Source organism: Canis lupus, chromosome 7 (assembly GCF_011100685.1).
Source record: "Canis lupus familiaris isolate Mischka breed German Shepherd chromosome 7, alternate assembly UU_Cfam_GSD_1.0, whole genome shotgun sequence".
Taxonomy (NCBI): Eukaryota; Metazoa; Chordata; class Mammalia; order Carnivora; family Canidae; genus Canis; species Canis lupus.
This window is the reverse complement of record NC_049228.1, coordinates 72,226,097-72,239,112: the sequence shown is the minus strand read 5'-3', so window position 1 is coordinate 72,239,112 and position 13,016 is coordinate 72,226,097. Positions and strand designations below refer to the sequence as shown.

The 13,016-nt window shown below is 40.3% G+C and overlaps 1 long non-coding RNA gene across 1 annotated transcript; it reads left to right on the top strand.

Annotated features, from left to right (window-relative positions):
* The first annotated feature begins 1,214 nt into the window (after positions 1-1,214).
* LOC111096814 lies at positions 1,215-12,760 on the top strand. The gene is made up of 3 exons (XR_005361728.1): positions 1,215-1,329; positions 2,807-2,861; positions 11,308-12,760. It is a non-coding gene; the product is annotated as an uncharacterized LOC111096814 (long non-coding RNA).
* The last annotated feature ends 256 nt before the right edge of the window (positions 12,761-13,016 follow it).

Below are 13,016 nucleotides of genomic sequence, written 5' to 3'. Positions count from 1 at the left end.
CCTGGCTCAGGTCATGGTCCCAGGGTCCCCCGCATTGGGGTCCCTTCTTGATGGGGAGCCTGCTTCTCCCTTTCCCTCTGCAGCTCCCCCTGCTTGTGTGATCTCTCTCTCTCTCTCTCTTACTCTCTCTGTCAAATAAAATCATTTAAAAAAAGAAAATTAAAAATAGAAGCTGAATACATTTGTGCAGATCTGATATCTGATTTCCTCCAAGATTATTCTATTTTTTTCTTGTGCCTGGCTCTTGTTGGTCCTAACTTTTATAAGATATCAGGCTAAGATATGCCTTGTGAATCCAATTAAAAGTAAAAACTCTAAATAATGGTCTTGAGGGTGATTTTCTTCAATGAATTTAGTCATTATTAATTTTAATAAAAGTAAGATATTAATATAAAATTCTTTATAATTATAATTAATAATCATTTCATACTGATGAAGATATCCCAAATGTTATCCCAACATAAGAGATGTTTACCTTTGGTTACACAAATAATAGTAATTTCTTTTAAATACCTACCAATATTGTAGTAATAGTGGTAATAGATATTAAAGTCATAGTTCTAATAATATTCGTAGCAATCCCTCGTGTTACATCTACAAGAGCAGAGCAAAGTCTGTTATGGCCACAGCAATATTCCCAGTACCTGATACAGTATCAGGAATGAAGTATGTGCTCAATAAATATTCGTTGAGTGAATGAATGTTATGTTTTAAGGAATTCAGAGTGATTGCATCTATATCTCATCTGTATCCCCATAATACCAACATTTGGCAGGCTGAGAAGATAATTAAGTCCATTTTACAGATAAATCAGAAGATCCAGGAAGGTAAAATGACAAGAACGGAAGCTCGGCAAAGGTCTCAAAACTAGTTATTGACAGGGCTTCTGAGTTTTACAACTTAGAATATATAGAGACACAGTCTGCTTTGAAATATTTAGTCTATAGATGAGTTATCTTCCAAATGTGGCTTTCTTCCTCTTCAAGTTTATATTTAGTGTTGGCAGTTGGCCGCCAACATATGCTTTGACTACAACACGAGGTTCAGAGGTCCCTTGCAGAAGCATTCAAGGGAAGAGAGGAGATAATGAATTTTTTCCTGTGGCCTAAGAGCTAAAACCTTCTGCCTAATATCATATTATTTTTATCTAAAATAAAGAATTCTAGAACTTTGAGTAAAATAGATTGTTCTAAGTATATTGTCATTCCTTTGCTCTCATGGCTACCCCATTGAATCTGTGATCTTCAGAGAAGCCTGTTTCCACTTGCTAAAGAAGTATCCTTGATGTTGTTCTTTTGTTGTTAGACAAACGGACAGTCCTAAAGAAATGTCAGTCTATGAGCAGACATTCTATCATTTATTAAAGTATGGGTAACTTTCCTACTGAGAATAAGCCAATAGTTTTGGACTTATAGGTGAGAAGAAACAGGAATCAGGGAACTGAGGGAAATCTATAAGATGAGAAATCCAAGAAGTATAGAATCCAATGTTACCGAGTTAAAACAGGAGCTGCAATTTTTAATAGCTCAGCAGCATCTGAATAAGGCACAAGACATAAACCACATCTTCATAGATAATATAAAAAACAATGAAATACCCACATAGATGTTCAAGTAGAAAGTGTGAAAATTATTTATGCAGCTTAATTTAGAATGTTCTATTCTTCCCTCAAGCCTTTGATTTCTCAGTCTTAGTAAAAATAGATCATAGTAACAAGTCAAACGCTATTCCAGTCCACTGTAAAATGACATCTATGTGTAAAGATGGTTTATATGAAAATTGTGTTCAAGAATTCCCTTTTCTCCCCTCTCTCAGATGATGTTTTATTAAAGTAATTTTATCTGATTGATATTTTTATTTTTAAATTTTTTAGTTGGACAGAGAGATGTAGTTCTAACATGGAGACCAGGAGACTCAGAGACTCTTTAGAAAGGCCCAGGCAATGTTCTGCTTTATGCTGATGCTCATGGGCTTGATTTCAGCTAGATTGGAAGATCTGAAAATCTCACTACGCCTTTCTGAGCAGTTTAACAGAATTCTGAAGTAGTTAAAATTTAGAAACTGCATTAAATATAATGTATTTAAATTTGAAACACTAGGGAGACTTTTAAAAATTTTTTTGGAGCTAAGAGCTGATCTTGTTGGATAGGAAAAAAATAGAAAGCATTATTATCTCCCACTCCAATTCATTTGAAGCTGAGGAAAATCTCATTCGATTTCATTCAAATTACGTTCTGGCTCTGTGTGAATGATATATGTTATTTGAGAAAATGAGGGAGATGATCGCCTCTCGGCTAATAGCCCATGAGGAGGGGTGTGTGTGTGTGTGTGCACAGGCACGCACACGCCTTATGAGGGATGGCTTATTTTTTGCAAAAGACCATAGTTAGGATTGTGTTGTAGGGGCTATGAAGGATGGCTTATTTTTTTGCAAAAGACCATAGTTAGGATTGTGTTGTAGGGGCTATGAAGAGTTTTACGGTAAAGTTGAGTAGGAATAACCTTAAATAGTAATTGATTTGTGGCACAATTATCATTTTGATTAACTTAGCCTTTCCCTGTGTCAAGAGGTGGTCCGAGGGCCATGCTAATAGCCTTTTGAATTACTATTTCCTCTTTTTGGTAGTGGAGTTGAAAAGTCCTTTTAAATCACTACTGTATGTCAAAGTCAAGTGTTTTATTCAGTTTGGTTTCTAATTAAAGTTAAAAGAGGGCATGTCAGTCACTGGGAAGTAAGATACACATTGAACAAAAATACTTCTGTCCTCAACTTTTGTCCCTGAAAATGATGTGAATTTGTCCTTAGGGGGAAAAAGAGACTCTGCAAAGATTCTGCAGTTCAAGGAAAAAAGTTTGGACAGGTAAGGTATGATTTTGGTGACTATGATCTTCTGTGTCCTGCTCCTTGGGTTACAGCATTGGGCAGCCCTCTATCTAACCAAGACCTGCCCCCACCAGCCTTGGAGAAACTCTGTTTGCCAGGTCCCTCATGTCCTCCACCCCACTGAGTCCTGTCCTCCTATATGTTCTCTCCCGTCTTGCCCTCCCTAGAGCGGCAGTCAATTGGTGTGGGACGATTAGTCAACTACTTTCCAGGATCCCCGCTAAAACCTTTGCATTTTAATCAGATCTCCAGAAAAATATTGAAAAATATTAAAGAACATCTTGACTGTGGTAATATTTTCCATGTGATTAAAAGTAGGAAGCAAGAAAATAGTATAAAGCAGGGGTCCGTTTCAGAACTCTTTCTTTGAATTCATTTATTCACTCATCTACTTATAGTCATTCATTTATTTTTCATTCAATAAACTTTTCTCCAGATACTGTATTAGTTTCCTATTGTTTCTGTGGCAAATAACCCTAAACTCAGTGGCTTAGAACAATACAAATTTATTATTACAGTTTTGGAGGACAGAATTTCAAAGCTAGTTTCACCAGGCAATGGTCAAGGTGTTGGCAGGGCTGGTTCTTTCTGGATGCTCTGAGGGAGAATCTGTTTCCTTGCCATTCTCAGCATTCAATGGCTACCTGCATACCTTGGTTCTCAGCCCCTTCCTCTATCCCTGTCCTCTTCATCACATCACTTTCTCCTTTGGCTTTGACTCTTGGCTTCCTCTGATAAGGACTGCTATGATTACACTCAGGTTCACCCAAATAATTCAGGATAATCTCATCTCAAGACTCCTAATCATAAAGTTCCTCCATACTAGCTAGCATTCACAGGTTCTGGAGATTGGGACATGGACCTATGTGGGAGCCATTACTCAGTGACCACAAGCACTGTGTGTAAGGCACGGTGCTTGGTGCTTGCCTTGAGCAATGTAGAACCAATTTAGGGTTTTAGGTTCAAAACTATAGCCAACAGTGGTGCCCGGGTGGCTCAGTCAGTTAAGTGTCTGCCTTTGGCTCAGGTCATGATCTCAGGGTCCTGAGATGGAGCCCCCAGTCTGGCTCCCTGTTCAGCAGGGAGTCTGTTTCTTCTCTCTCTCTCACTCTGCCTCTGTGCCCCACTTGTGCTCTTTCTCTCTCTAAATAAATAAATAAATAAAATATTTAAAATAAAATAAAATAAAATAAAATAAAATAAACCAATCCCCCAAATCATATGGTTTAGTAAGGAAGGTGAGATACATGTATGATTAACAGATAGAAGGTGAGGATGCAAGGGGACAATGTAGGAAGAAATCCTTGGATGTTCAGAAGGGCGGGGGGAATTTGAATGAAAGTAAATGGGAAGCTTCCACTCAGAGTATTGTTTGAGCCTTAAAGGGAAAAAATGCAGAAGTAAAGACCAGAAAAGCCAGGAAGAGGGCAAACAAATCATTGTTAGAGGGCAAGTGGACAAACCATGCCTAAGATTTTACGTTGAAAGAAGTGGTGGGAAATGTTTCAAAAGAGAGTTCTTGGATCCTAGGTGAGGGGCTTTTTATTATATTGGTAGACAGCAGGAAAGCCAGGGAAGCATTATATGTAGAGGCATGGAGAGATTATACTGGTGACAGCAATGTGTGCCTACTTATTTTTGCTCCATGGTCTGCACATGCAGACATGAGTCTGACATGCTGTCCTTGCTGCAAAACACACCAAGGTAGGGTGTGTGCCAATGGATCAGAGGTTCAGGGACAATGCTAACACACTGCTTTCCTAGATACTTTGCTTCTCACATGTATGTTGTGCACCCTGCGATGAAAACAACAGAATAGTGTAAAACCCAAGAGGACTTTACCAGCTTCTCAGACTCTCTGTTCATCAATTATTTAGCTTCAGATTATTACCTACAAAATCAGATTCTCTTAAGATTTATGATTAGTGCTAGTAGTATTCAAGCTTTTTCATGATGTAGATAAAAAGGAAAAAAACCCACAAAACTGTGGCAACTCAAATGTGAAGACCGTCATATTTAAATTTGTAATAGTATCACTTATTAGTGTTGTGACTTCAAATGGGCCTCTTCAAATTCTCTCTGAATTTTAACAATAATAGTAGCAGCAGTTTTACTAACTCATAGGCCTCTTTTAATGAGATAATATGCAAAGATGCTTTGTACATTCAAAAGGCTATTACAAAAATTAATTCACATTCCAAAAAAATGATACAAAGGCTATCATTGTTGAGAAAATATTTCTCATGGTGTGTTGTATTGACTATAATGCAGATCAAGTTAGAAGAATAAAATGTGCGACCTTTGAAGTGTTGATCCCCTAAACTGGAGCATCTAAGGTTGCCTGATGTTGTCCATCTGACTGGTTTCCATCTTGGGAAGTCATGAAAACCACAGGCAATCTGACTTGAGGCAGATATTGAGAGAGACAGAAAGGGAGCTGATAAATCAGGAATTTAATTAACAGAGTGACTCAGGTGGAAAGGTTGAAGCCTAACTGGGTTTCTGTTTACATTAAACAGATGTGATTTGTAATCTGACTCAATTAGCCAGAAATTAAGTGCATCTTGAGGCAGAAATATCATGGATGTAAATATTCTCTTTTGAAGGAATAAGAAACACTCAGTAAAATGACAACTTTTCAAATCTCTCTGCAGTGTTATGTTAGGGATGCTCTGCCTTTTTCCAGGCCACAAATAGTTATCTTCTTGCCTACGCCATCCCCACCTCCAAATTTGTCTTAATCGAAATTGAAGGTACTATTCCCTTAGTGCCCCAAAGTATTCATGGTAGATACTTACAGATAACATGATAAATGATTCTCTGCTAATATCTTGGCAGTTACTCCAAAGTGTTCGTAACTGCTGTTTCAAGATAGGTAGAGTAAGAATCAAAGCAGGAATATTTCCTTAAAAACAGTCCTACTGTCAATCAATGAGTTCATTGGAGCAGATGCTATTAGAGCAGTCTTCTCTCTATATGGTGTAAGAACAAACTCAGCCTCAATTGAAATACTGAAATGTGTTCTCTCTTCTCATAAGAGACTGCTGGTTTCTGTCAATGTAACAGGAGCAAACCATTGAGGGAGAGGCTGAACCCAAACAAATGTATGATGGAGAAGATTTCAGGGTCTCTACCATCAGGACCCCTCTACTGTGATCCAGGGCCTCAGACCTCTTTCTCAGAATCATCCATGTGTCCTCTTGCATAGCACTTCCGCATCCTCACCACCACATAGCAGGACCCAAGACATTGACATATAAGCCGTGACCACCAACAAAGCAGCATATAGACAGAGGAGGGTGTTTCTGGAGGTGAGCTTCATCCAGTAGGTCATAGCTCAGTTTGACCCAGATCCCTAGAATTGGAGTCTACAGTTCCTTTGGGGGGCCTTCTTTTGCCACTTCTTCTTGAATCCCATAGTCCTTCCTCTGGGCTAAGAAAAAGGGAAGCAAATATTCAGACCTATTTTTTTTTCCCAGGGTGTGTATTGACATGTCAGGAAAGCTTTGCTAATTCTGAGTAGTGGGCACAGAAGTTAGGGACATTGTGATTGTGGTTCTCTAGAGTAGAAGGTTGTTAAACCAGCAGGACACCTGATGTTGGGGAGTGCACCTAGAGGAGGAATGCTCAGCCCCCATGCTGGGGCAGATACTGAGCATCCAGGGATGAATGCTTACAGTCCTAATTCTGATTCTGGACCAGCTTCTGGCTGGTCCACTGCACTCCTACCAAAGCCAAATTATTTTCTTAAGTCTCCTTTTGGTTCTTGGAGAGTAAGATCATTTTCCAAAGCACCTTGGGTCCATTTAGTTTTGCCCCTGCCCTCAGTGCCTCTCACTCCCTTCCCTCACCCCACTCTGTTTTCTGTCCTCAATCTCACTTCTCCTAGGTCTGGCTTCTAGGTTCCCCTCTTGCTTGGTCTCCCCATTCTGCTGCCATACATTCTCTCAGAGAAAAAGAGCTTCATTAGCTGCCTCAGTTCTCATCATGGCATAACCTGCATAACTCCTTTCTCCAGAGCCCTTAACCTAGAGAGCCGCATTGACTTCCTATCCACCGCAGGGCTCAGCCCCGATCTGAGACTCCAGGGCACATTCTGACTCCAGTCAGAGGATATATAAGTAGCCATTTCAATGCAGATCTCTCTAGACATAGGCTTTCCTCATCATCCTCTCTCTAAATCTTTCATGTCATGGCCTATATCTATTGTCATATTCTATAAGACTCTGATTGAAGATTTTTTTTTAAGATTTTATTTATTTATTCATGAGAAACACACAGAGAGAGGCAGAGACACAGGCAGAGGAAAAAGCAGGTTCCCTGCAAGGAGCCCGACGCGGGACTCGATCACCTATCCTGGGATCACGCCAAGAGCCAAAGGCAGATGCTCAACCGCTGAGCCACCCAGGCGTCCCCAAGATCTTTAACAGGAAAAAAAAGTCCATTTTAGACTTCAAGTAGAACTCCCGGCCTGTCCCTTTCAGAATATGGCAGAAGATTCTTGTGGCACTACTTTGAGACATTTGTTCTCCAACGGCTGACTCCAAGAGGTTTCCTTGTAAGGAGGTGATTGTGATGGTCAACACAGTAGACATGAATTACCACCAGGAGTCTCTATGCCTGAACAACTACCAGACTGGATGTAGGGCAGGTGTGCAGCTCTTAGACATCCTGCTGACAGCCCTTCCTCCTGCTTAGCGAAAGCTCAGAATTTGAATGAGCCTATAAAATATAGATCTCAAATCAGTAACCTAACTTTACGCTTTAAGAAAAAGAAGAGCAAATTAAGCCTAAGAGAAGCAGAAGGAAGGACAGGATAGAATAAAACAGAAGTAAGTGAAATAAACAATAGAAAACAGTAGAGAAAAACCAAATGTTGAGTCTTAGAAAAAATCAAGAATACCGACAAAGCTTAGCTAGACTGGTCAAGGAGATAAAAAGAAAGATAAAAAGGAAAGACTGCCTTAGTAAAAGCCAGAATGAAAGAGGAAACATCACTACTAGAGTCTAAGGAAATATATGAACAGTTGTATGCCAACAAATTAATAACCTAAATGAAATAGACAACTTCATAGGCACAAACTACTGAAATTGACTCAAGAATAAATAGAAATAGATTTATAAAGTAAAAAGATTGAATTAACAATCAAAAAACATGGTGCTGGGGCAACTGTATATTCACATGCTAAAGAAGAAAGTTGGGCCCCTATCTCACACCATATACAAAAATTAACTCAAAATGGATCAGAGATCTAAATGTAGGAACTGAAAGTATAAAACTCTTAGAAAAAGAACTTAGGAGTAAATCTTTGTGACCTTGGATTAGGCAATGTCTTCTCATATATGACACCAGAAGCATGAGTGACAAAGAAATAAATTGGACTTCATAAAAATTTTAGATATTTGTGCTTCACAGGACACCACCAAAAATGTCAAAAGACAATCTACAGAATGGAAGAACATAATAGTTGCAAATCATATACCTGATAAAGAACTTGTATCTAGAATACATTAAGAATGTGTATGACTTAATCATAGTGTACTGTAGACTTTTAAAAAAAACTTCATGTTTTCCTGATGCCCCAACATCCCCACAAACAAGCTTTGAGCACTCTGCCAGGTGGGCAGGTACACCTGTGTGATAAGGCTGGTCCTTGTCCATTTCTTGCCCTCCCCTGACTCTGACCTATTGAGATTCAAACACACCAATGAAATCCCCTCATACCTTTTGCATATGTGCCACCCTGACCCCCAATAAAGACACTTGTTCCTTTGTCCTCACCATCCATGGCTCCCCAGCAGCTTAGTTGCACCAATGCGTGGCATGCCATGCCTCCCTCTTCTGGGGTTTTTGAGTATAACACATCTCTTTCACCTACACATGCCTCTCTTATTTTATGTCCATGTCAGAATGATCATGAAAAAAACAAAAACAAAAACACCTGATTTAAAATAACATAATTATTCTTTACAATACAAATAAGGGATCCCTGAGTGGCGCAGCGGTTTGGCGCCTGCCTTTGGCCCAGGGCGCGATCCTGGAGACCCGGGATCAAATCCCACGTCAGGCTCCCCGTGCATGGAGCCTGTTTCTCCCTCTGCCTATGTCTCTGCCTCTCTCTCTCTCTGTGTGACTATCATAAAAAAATAAAAATAAAAATAAAATGACAACCCAGTTTAAAATGGGCAACGGGGTCAAAGAATCATTTCTCCAAAGAAGGTATATAAATGGTGAATAAACTCATGAAAATATACTCAGTCTCATTAGTCATTAGGAAAATGTAAATCAAAATCACAATGGGATACTGCTTCCCATGAGGATGTTTAATAAAAAAGGTAAACAGGTATCACTGAAGATGAGGTGAGATTAGAATCCTTACATGTTGCTGGTAGGACAGCAAATGGTTCTGTTGCCATGGAAAGTTTGGCAATTCCTTAAATTGCTTAAGATGTAGTATATGCTATATATTATATACTACACACTATAGGTATATACCCAAGAGATTTAAAATCAGATGTCCATACAAAAACTTGCCCATGACTATTCACAGCCACATTATCTTTCATCACTTTTAAATTAAAGTTATAGTCACCGTGTTGTACATTACATCCCAGGACTTATTCATCTTATAACTGGACGTTTGTACCCTTTGACCACCTTCAGAGTAGCATTATCCATAATAACCCCAAAGTGAAAATAACCCAAATGTCCCTCAAATGAAAAATGGATAGACAAAATGTGTGTATCCATATTATAAAATGTTTGGCCATAAAAAGAATATGATTTTGAGACGTGCTCCAACATTATTGAACGTTAGAACATGTTCAGTGAAAGAAACCAGACACAAAAGGCCATATATTCTATGCTTCCACATATATAAATGTCCAGAAAAGGCAAATTCATAGAGGCAGAAAGCAAATTAGTGGTTACCATGGACTGGGAGAATGGGAGATGAGGGCAGAGATTGCTCATGCGTACAGGATTTCAAATTGAGGCAATAAAATGTTCTGGAATTAGTAGTGTTGGGATGTACAACTCTATAGACCTTGGAGCACTGAATATTTTAAACATTTTAAAAGACTGAACTTTGTGGTATATGAATTGTATCTCAATAAAGTTATTTAAGGGACACCTGAGTGGCTCAGTTGGTAAAGTGAGCCTCAATTTCAGCTCAGGTCATGACCTCAGAGCCATGAGGTCAGGCTCTCTGCTGGGCATGGAGCCTACTTAAGATTCTCTCTCTCCCACTCTCCCACTCTCTCTGCCTCTCCTCCCCCCCCTTTCTTTCTCCCTCTCTAATAAAAACGAAAATAAAAATCAAGTTATTATTTAAAAATAAAGCCCCCCAGGGAGCCCCCTTGGCTCCAGTAAACAGTCTAAGCTCCATAGTAGGCGTGGTCCGTCCCATCCCCTTTTTCCATTCATACAGTCTGCAGCACCCACGTGGAGTTGACTTTCCAACCAAGTTGAACTCCCTGTAGGTCCCAGAACCCATTTTACTGATTCTCACCTCCTTGCCTTAGAGCATTAGATTGTATTTTTTTTTTCCCTTTCTTGTCAAATAGCTATTTTACTTTCTTAAAAAAAAAAAAAAAAAAAAAGGATAAAAATCTCAAACAGACAAAAACAAAAAAATAGGAAGACTGGTACAATGAACACCCACCATCTATATCCAATGATTGCTCTTTCCTATCAAATTCTTTCCTATCAAATGACATCAAATTCCTTGATGTCATATAATGCACAGTTCAGGCCTCGCTTTGACTAATCAGCCCCACTACCTTTCATGGCTTTTCTTTCTTTCTAAACAGATCCCTACATGAAGGAACACACACTACATTTGGTTGTTACATCTTTTAAATCTTCCCCAAATCTAGAACACCCCCCACCCCACACCCTCCATTTGAGCTCTTAGATCAAGTCTCGTATTTAATAGACGGGGCCAGTTGTCCAGAAGAATGTCCCACAGTCTGGATCTGTATAATTCTTTCTTTTTTGTCTTACTGAAATAGTTTCTCTGAATTTCCTCTGAGGTACAAGTTAGATCTAAAGGCTCATGATATTCCAGCTGTTTAGAAAGAATACTCCATAGGAGAGATTATGTACTTCATAGTACGCAAATATGCTATTAGCTCACATAGTCTGCATTCAGCCCATAAAACTTTCCATTTTAGAATAGCCCTTCCATTGTCAATTGATTCTGTTTGTGCATAGAGTTTAGTTTAATTTACTTTGTCATAAAGTTAATTCAGGGCTGTAGGCTAGGCTTCTTTCTAAACTGGTATTAGCTGGGTGATGTCATTGTGAATAAGTGTTGTGTTAGCCAACGGGCTACCAAAAAGTGAATAAAGAGTAGCCCCTGTCTTCAGGAGTAGCACTGGGGGCCTCTTGCATTTCATGCATGTCAAGTGTTGGATCATAGGTGGACACAAACACAGTGTGCCAGTGGTACACGCATGGACATACACCACCGTGTCAAGAAGGAGCGTGTCTTCAACAGTGCTGAGCACCTGACCAGGGCCTCAACCATGCTCCAAACTCCAAGATCCCAGGAAGCTGCTGGCTAGGGAACTCCCCAGCACCTCTGCTCTCCTGCCATTCAGAAAGGCTGAAGGCCCAAGAAGTAAACAAAAATACAAAATCAGTAACCTACTCTGTGACTGTTCCTTGAGCACCAAACATGGGATTTGGCTCCAGCCTTCTCAATGTTTACAGTCAAAAAGACAAACAAACAAACTGGTTCATACCGCACACCAGCTGGGCATGCATGCTGGCATTAAGTCAAACCAGAAACCCAAGTTGCTTCAGCTCTCTAGGCTGTAGGGAATCGGATTAGGAGCCAAGATGTTCCTTCCTCTGTGGTCAGCTGGAAAGCCAGGAGCACCCCAACTCTATTCAGCACAGACCTGAGACCTGCTTCTGAGTCCACACCCGATACCCCACTTCTCTTCTGCACCTGCAGATAAACCCAGTTTCCTAGTGTTCTTTCAACATGCAAGTCTCACGCAGGTTTTATATACTGATGGCTCAGTTAGGGCAGTATGATAGGTTTGATCCCTGGTGGCCCAATCAGGATTGATTGTAGAAAAATGCAGCCCTGTCTGGAATTGCTAAAAGGAAATGTTTGAGAGAAGGGAAGCCAGCACCATTTGTACAATGACGGCGGCGAATAAACCAGAGCATTCCAGCAGTTTCTTAATCCCGCTGCAGGCCGTCTTGAAGCGATCCCCAGTTTGCGGGTGCACATTTCTGTGATGTGCTGCATGTCTCTAGACAATTCCCCGCACGGCCTGGGACGTCCCCTTGAAGAAGTGAGGAAATCACTGCGGCGGGCTCCGGTCCCCGGAACTGACCTAAATAGTGGCTTTGCCCCTGATGAAGTAGTGCTGATTGCTTTGTACATGTAGCGTTCATCATCATCAGCCAGGCCCAGCTTCCCTGCTCAGAGACGGAGAGAAAACACAACAGACTGAGCAGAGAGAGCTGAAGAGCACGATTCAGCCAATGATCACGAGGATGCGAAGAGACCGCAAGGTACAATGAGCCAAAAACCATGCACCTGAGACCCAGCCTCCCAGGCAGCAAACACCCCTGCCCATCCCTCCCTGCCCGTCCAGGTCACCGCCACCTCCTGCCCCATCAGCAGCAAGTCTTTCCTTTCACATGCATCTGGGGGAGGTAGCCTCCCAACGTCCTATTTTATTACCAGGTGGGGAGATGAATGGTCCTATGGTAAATCCAGAAACACAGAGTGACCCTATCAAATCTTTTTTAAAAATTGTAATATTCGTCTTCATACTCCTGCTGCAAGACCAAAATAAAGTCCAAGTTGTTTGACAAAATGCCATGCAGCTCTGAAAATGGGAGTCTGCGTCTACTATATTACATGTTAGATATATAGAGATACACACACACAGTCACACACACACATATTTATTACTCAGGAGTTTGCATTTAAAAAGTTATAGGCTGCCCATTCATTCCTATCCCTCCTGACAAATAGCTCATGACTATCAGGACAGAAAAGCCTCACGTATTATGACTTTCATTCTGTCTTCGGTCATCAAAAATGAATTTCCCCTGGCAAACTGTTTATTTTGCAAATGAGTTTAAATGATTCATAGGCTGCTG